This window comes from Mastomys coucha, unplaced genomic scaffold (genome assembly GCF_008632895.1).
Source record: "Mastomys coucha isolate ucsf_1 unplaced genomic scaffold, UCSF_Mcou_1 pScaffold17, whole genome shotgun sequence".
NCBI classification, from domain to species: domain Eukaryota; kingdom Metazoa; phylum Chordata; class Mammalia; order Rodentia; family Muridae; genus Mastomys; species Mastomys coucha.
The window spans coordinates 37332235-37339597 of record NW_022196899.1 but is presented as its reverse complement, the minus strand read 5'-3'; the positions used below and the strand labels follow the sequence as shown (position 1 = coordinate 37339597).

Below are 7363 nucleotides of genomic sequence, written 5' to 3'. Positions count from 1 at the left end.
AAAGGTGTTTGGGCCTTTGATCATCTCTCACTATATAACTATTAAAAGAGAAGTTGCTATTTTGTATAGCATCATGCGTCAATTAAGAATGAAGTGTTCGAGACTCTGCCGCCACCACCAGAGCAGCTGTGCCAGAGCCGCAAGCTGGCCACCTGACTTCCCCCTCCTTCCTGGCCGCTGCATCCTAGAATTTGTTCCAACAGTCTGTTAAAACATGGTGGATTACCATGAAATGCTGGGCATGCAAAGACATGCCTCACCTGAGGACATTTAAAAGGCAAATCGAAAATAGGCACTTAAATGGTACCCAGACAAAAATCCTGAAAATAAAAAAGAAGCAGAGCAGAAATTCAAACAAGTAGCTAAGTTATTTTATGTGTTATCAGATGCTAAATAGCAGGACATCTAAAAAAAAAAATACAACAAAGAGGGATGAAATGGTGGTGGTAGAGGAGGTGTAAATCATTTTAATAGTCCATTTGAGTTTGGCTTCACATTCAGGAACCCAGATAATGTCTTCAGGGAAATTTTTGGTGGAAGGGACTCATTTTCATCTGACTTCTTTGAAGACCTATTTCATGACTTCTTTTGGAAACCAAAGTTGTCCCCGAGGAAGTAGGAGCAGAGGTGCCGGCTCCTTTTTCTCTGCCTTCAGTGGATTTCCTTCTTTTGGAGGTGGATTTCCTACTTTTGATACAAGCTTTACTCCATTCGTACCACTAGGTCATGGGGGTTCTCACTTCATTCTCTTTAGCGCCATTTGGCAGCAGTGGTATGGGCAACTTCAAATCAATATTAACTTCAATTAAGATAGTTAATGGCAAAAAAATCACTACAAAGGTAATTGTGGAGAACGGTCAAGAAAGAGTAGACACTGAAGAAGACAGACAGTTAAACTCCTTTACGATAAATGGTGAGGAGCACCTGCTACGTTTGGATAGCAAGGAATTCAATGCACTCATTTAACAGAAATGTAAAACCATAGCAAGCACCATTTGAGGAATAAGAGCAACTTTTTTTTTTTTAATTTAAAAAAAAAAAAAACCAAACCAAAAACCTTGACTTTCTGTAAAACTTTACCTAATACAAAGTATTAATAAAACAGCTCATCATAGCCCCTATTTGTCATAGATGTTTGAGTGTGTAGTTGAGACCACAAAATAGGAACCTTTTTTTTTCTTTAAATTTCTTTAAAATTGTTGTAATGTATGTATGCACGTTGCTTTAAACCAAGGTAATGTGAGGTGAACCCTGTGACTCTTGTGTAGTGCTAGGGTGAGATTGTTTTAACACCAGCATGTGTCTGCTTCCTGTTGTGTTGAACTGTGAGTGAGCAGTGTCAGCCTGCTGTGAAGTTAACACTGCCAGATGAATCTTCTACAGAAATATTTCAATTTTATTTTCAATATTTACTGATGAAAGCTATTACTGCATCAATGGTAATATATTTCTGGTTTAGTGTAAATTAAGGATATTTTCTAGTTGTACATGGATGCTGGCAACCTTTTCAGTTTGTCTATTGTTTAAATATGTAATGTTAAGCTTAGGTTTAAAAAAAGGCTGGTAGTTTGGGTTTTTGTCATTTGCTTAATAAAAAAGAAAAGAAATGTGAATGTGTTTAGATTTTTCAAAACTTCTTAGTCACCTTTGTTATTCTATATGAAGGGAGTTGAGTCAATGCTTGGAAACTATTTCCTGATCAGGTTAGTGAGTGAACAACTGTAACAATAAAAGAAGATTCAAAAGAAAATATATACAAAGAAACACCTGGCAGTTAATCCTGGCTGGGCTCCAATGACCAGGAGGCTGATCAATACTAATCTAGAACTGGAGAAGGAATCAGTAGATGGGATTATCATTCCAAAACAGGTAACTGTAAGTAATTCAGGAGACAGCCCTCATATGAACCACATAAATTCATGGCAGGGACCAAACTTGGGCCTCTGTGCAGCCAGTGCATGCTAGCCATTGGGCCCTCTGTGCAGCCAGTGAATGCTAGCTATTGCGTCCTCTGTGCAGCTAGTGAATGCTAGCCATTGGGTCCTCTGTGTAGCCCGTGCATGCTAGCCACTGAGACCACTCCCAAGCCTCTAGAAGGAAAGTTTTACAATAACTCACTCTCAGCTTGGTAAAGAATAGTCATGTATCTTTCTTGTCATTTTGAAAAAAATAAAAAAGGTACCTAATACAAATCTAGAAAAAAGTTTGCACACATCTTCTTTGTGATGATTTATCATAAAAAATATTGGAAAAAAAGACTGACTTCAATACATTTGCACAGGAGTACTTCATTGTTATGCAATATTTTCCTTTCAATTTATGGACTGGATAAGTGACTAGTGTCACCATTTTGCATTCGTCAACATTAAGATAAAATAACATGGACCTTGAGAGTTGCTCTAGCAGGGGCTACAGCTACCTCTACACTTTTGACTAGTCATCCTCTATTCTGGGAATGTATTCCTTATCAATTAAGAGCTCAACTTTGGGAGCAATGTACAAAGAGTAGAAAAAAAGGCAAATGATGCCCACCTAGCCAGTCAGATCATCTGAATAAACCCTTGTGGTCAATGATTGACAGGTGCCATAGCCAGGATCCCTTGTTGTTGTCCATGCCCCATAATAAGATTAAAGGTTGAAGTGGCAATTTCTGTTTTAATTGGAAAGTCAGTTGTGTCATGGGATATCTTTTCTGGAAACTGTCTTATGAGAGAATGTTTTGTTGAAGCAGACACATTAGGAAAGGAGGATTGTGATGTTTATGAATAATATAAATATGACCCCACAGGTGGTGGGAGGAGGCTCCTGTCTTGGTTTGCCTTGCGTGCCTCACTTGTCTTCACTAAATATGCTCTGGCATTCTTTCTCTTTACTGATATTTTGATTCTTGTGACCACATAAATTAGAACTTCCATAAGAACTTCTAGTGGTGTTCTGATTGCTTCATGCTGCTTCTGTGGATTGGCAGAGCCTTGAATTTTCTTCTGAAACATACTGCCATTGCTGATTTGTGAGTGGTGATTGCTGAATGAACTGGACTAAAACAGCTGATTGGTGTTGGTGTTTATTAGTCGACTAGACTACTGACAATTAAGTTTGAAACAGCTCCAGAGAGAAATTTCTAAACAAGTCCACCTTCCCTATTTTTATTAGCCTTTCTTTTCCATTACCTCTGGTAGGTGGTAGCTTATAAGGGGGATTGAAGCACTTAAAAGCCTTATTAAAGTAGATTTTGAAAAAAATCTTAGCCTACAAAAGGTCATGCAGATGTCCATGGTCTGTGCTACTAACTGAAGCCACATTGATGTCTGTGGACCATGCTGTTACTGGGAGACATGTTGATATGAGTGGCTTATAATGGCACCTGAAGCCATGTTGATAATTTGACTTGTTTTACTGCACAGGACTGTGTTAGTGGTCATGGCACATAGTGACTCTGGAGAATATATGGATGACTGTAGTCCAAGTTGTCATCAGGAACCCAGTGAAAATCCATGATCCATGCTCCTACTGACTATAACAGGTACGGAAGCTACTTTCGCTGTGGTATTGATAACTTCAGGCTCATTAATGAGGAAAGGGGACATAAAGGATTCTGTGACAACCCCAATTCCCCTTCTGTTCCCACCCCAAAATAAAATAAAAAGCGAAGTAAGAAAGTAACAAGCTAGATAAAAAGCCATTGAAGAGAAATTCTAAAAATTGTGAAATGGATCCTGAAGTGTATCTCTTCACAATTGCTGGCATCCTTGGTTGGTAAGGGCATAGTTTTCATTAAGGACTTCAGCTGGGATTTTGATCCTTCTCTAGGGGGTATACTGACAACTCCAATTGGACTTTTGTTGGATGGCATGGAGTCCATATGTAAGGTCCTTGAAAAACCTTGAAGTGAGTTTTATCAGGGTTCATGAGGTAAAATTCCTAAATAATCAATACAAATATTAAGAATAAAAGTAGTGTGCTTGCTTCAGCAGCACATATATTAAAATTTGAATGATACAGAGAAGACTAGCATGGCCCCTGAGCAAGGATGACACGCAGATTCATGAAGCGTTCCATATTAAAGAAAAAAAAAAGAATAAAATAACCTACAATATAATCAAGTGCGTTTTGCTGCCATTTTGAAAATAATGAAACATACTACACTTAAGGGATGATGAAATTAAAGGTCATAACAGAGAATAAAACTTAGGGTAAATCATACAAACTAAATAGCAGTGGTATTCTTTTAAATATTCTAACATATCTTACACACTTTTGAGTGCTCCAATTAGGAAAGGAGGATGTAAGTCAATATATGATTTTAAAAATCCTTTGATATTCTTTACACATAAGAGGAATACTTCAAAAATTACATTAATGGAAATTGGTCATTAATAATTGTTCCTTGATAAATTTATTTATATATGAGATCTGAATTGAGATACCAGATCAATTTCATTTTTAAAATCTTTCCAGAGAACAATGTTCTCTTAATATGTGAATAAAAAGCAACAGAACAATTAAAATACAAAAATTATTTTGTGTCCTGACACTTAAGTATTGTTGGTGTTTTATAATAATAATGATGTCTAACTTAAATTTGAATATTATCAAATATCATATGAGAAGATAGAGTATTTATCAAATTATAGTTTCAATAATAAATGAAATTAATTTTCTCATACTGGTGCTCACTTTGGCAGCACATATACTAAAATTTTCTCATACTGTATAATGGAAACCTACCAAAAACTTTACTTAATAATAAAACAAATTTACATAAAATAGAGACATGTTGTGAATAGACAGTCAATCCATGGACACAATGACAGCATTATATAGCATATACACATTACATAGCAGTTACATGAGTGAACATGTCTATCACATAATAAGGAGTATAAATTAATTATAATGATCATAAAAGTGTGGAAAACTATAAAACTTGCCTTGTAGGCTCAGTCATTTGTAATATTTTGATATAAATCAGTGGACATTCCATATGTCTGCAATTTCAAATAAATGAGCAGAAAATAAGTACAATAAAAAGCCCTGGACTGAACAGTTCACAGTAAAACACTTTCCTTTGAGTTAAAAATGCCTATTCTTTTAGATATACAGGATTGAAAAAAAGGAAGTGAGAAAATATTACTTAAACTTCAAAAATTCAGGCATGTAAGTGCCAAAATATTGTCTCTACATTGATTAGACTTCTTGAGAATTCCATAGATGTGTGAAAATGTGCACAGCTCACAGAATTTATATCCTTTCTCTCTCTGTGGAGAACAATGGCTAAAGCAGCAGAGCTGAGATAAAGGCATTTCCATCCTCGTTAAGAAGGCTGTGGTCCCAAGGGAAAGCACACAGCTTGCTCAGTAAGTGAACTAATTATCTTTGCTAAGCAGACATTTTCTATGGAAATCTCACAGTGATATGTCTCTGGCCATGTAGTACTAACAGGATGTTAGGCCACCTCTGATGTATGGCATATGGACCACTCTAGGCCCCATAAACCACAATAACATTGTTAATAAATAAAGATTTGATAACCTACCTATCTCATACCTTACAAACTAACCTGCAAGCATTATTTAAAGTCAAGGAAAGATAAACTCTTAGGACATGAAAAACAATGAGCAGGGGACTCCAACAAGTTAGCGCAGACCTATTTCGTTTTATTATTGCTACTTGGTTGCTTAAACCACCAGCCAAAGAGTACACATGGAGGGACCCATGGCTCCAGCCATATATATATAGCTGAGGATGGCCTTGTGGGACTTCAATGGGAGGAGAGGCCCTCGGTCCTGTGAAGACCTCAGTGTAGGGGAATGCCAGGACAGGGAAGTTTGAGTGGGTGGGTTAGTGGTGGGAAGGGGTGGGATAGTGGGTATTCGGAGTGAAAACAAGGAAAGGGGGTAACATTTGAAAAGTAAATAAAGAAGACATCTAATAAAAAAGAAAGAAAACTTAAAAGAGTGAGGTCTTTGGTTTAGGGAGTTGTCTTGCCAATCTCACTGATGGATGACAGGAGCTGAGCCTGGTACCAGGACTGGAGTTTTCTTTCAGTGAGGATGCAATTGGAAATGCATGTGGAATACAAAATGAGACAGGATTTTAAGGTATATGATGATGTATGTGCTACACCTTTAGACTTTAAGTGAAATAGAACTTTTCAAGGAGATTGGATACATTGATAAGAAGAAATACATGGAAGAAGAATTTTTCAGTACACACACATGCAAACACACTACACACACACACACACACACATGTACACAGGGAAATACAGACAGAGAGACATACACATACACAGGGAGAGAGAGTCAGAGACATAGAGAGACAGTGAGAGACAGAGACAGAGAATAACCCTTGAAAGTAAAGGAAATAAAAAAGTTAAAGAGGTAGGCAAAGTTGTTAGTATATTAATACATAGTAAAAAGATAACACAATAGTTTTACTTACCTGATGATACTACTATAATCATACTTTGATGAGCTAGAAAAGAGAGAGAGCGTCTAAAAAGACATATGTGTTTCTTGCCTGGTCATTAGACGAATACTGTATGGTACTTTTTCTCACTTGATACGTATGCAAACAAATGATTGTGACCTCCAAAGAAAAGAAACTAAAAGTTTATACTCTCCAACTAGTAAGAGACTAACCCAAGAGTGAAACATGCAGCCAGGCCAAGAAAGAGCAGAAGTAAAAAAACAAAACAAAAACAAAAATAACAAACACCTAAATATGACCTACAAATTAATCCCTAGAACTTATATTTCAAAGCATGGGAGAATCTTTAAGACACCATTCACACTAAATGGCAAACTCTTTCCTTAAAATAGAGGAGACCCAGCCTGGAGACTAGGCCTCTTTCTACCCAAGGAAAGACCATGATCCATCATCACAATTGACACTACAGATGATCCAGTCTTGCTCCTGGCATTCTGTAAATAGAAAGATGCCCACAGGCAAAATGAGGAGGATGCTATCATTAGCACCCCAATATACACGCCAAACATGGTGAACTAGAAAAAAAAACCCCTCTGTGCCTATTTGTTTTCCAATTTGTCCTGAAATACAGAAAAACTGAAGTGGGAGACTTATAGACCTGATCACCAGGTGAGAATAACTGGCTAATAATTCCTCTGAAATCAATCTATCAAAAAGATACTTATGTAGTAGAAGATTAGAAGAGACCTGTTAATATTCATTTTCTGTGTATGAGTGTTTTCTTTGCATGCATGTATATGTACCTCCTTTGAACAATACCCATGGGTATCAGTAGGGGGCACCTGATTCCTTGAAAGTGGAGCCACAAAGTTCTCAGCTGCTACTTGGGTGCTAGAAATTAGAGCTGAGCCATGTCTAGAGCCTAGGTGAT

At 37.0% G+C, this 7363-nt stretch overlaps 1 non-coding gene and 1 pseudogene across 1 annotated transcript; both read left to right on the top strand.

Annotated features, from left to right (window-relative positions):
* Positions 1 to 214: 214 nt before the first annotated feature.
* LOC116094688 lies at positions 215 to 966 on the top strand (annotated as a pseudogene).
* A 2992-nt stretch (positions 967 to 3958) lies between these two features.
* Positions 3959 to 4065, top strand: LOC116095176. Its single transcript, XR_004120497.1, has one exon. It is a non-coding gene; the product is annotated as a U6 spliceosomal RNA (small nuclear RNA).
* The last annotated feature ends 3298 nt before the right edge of the window (positions 4066 to 7363 follow it).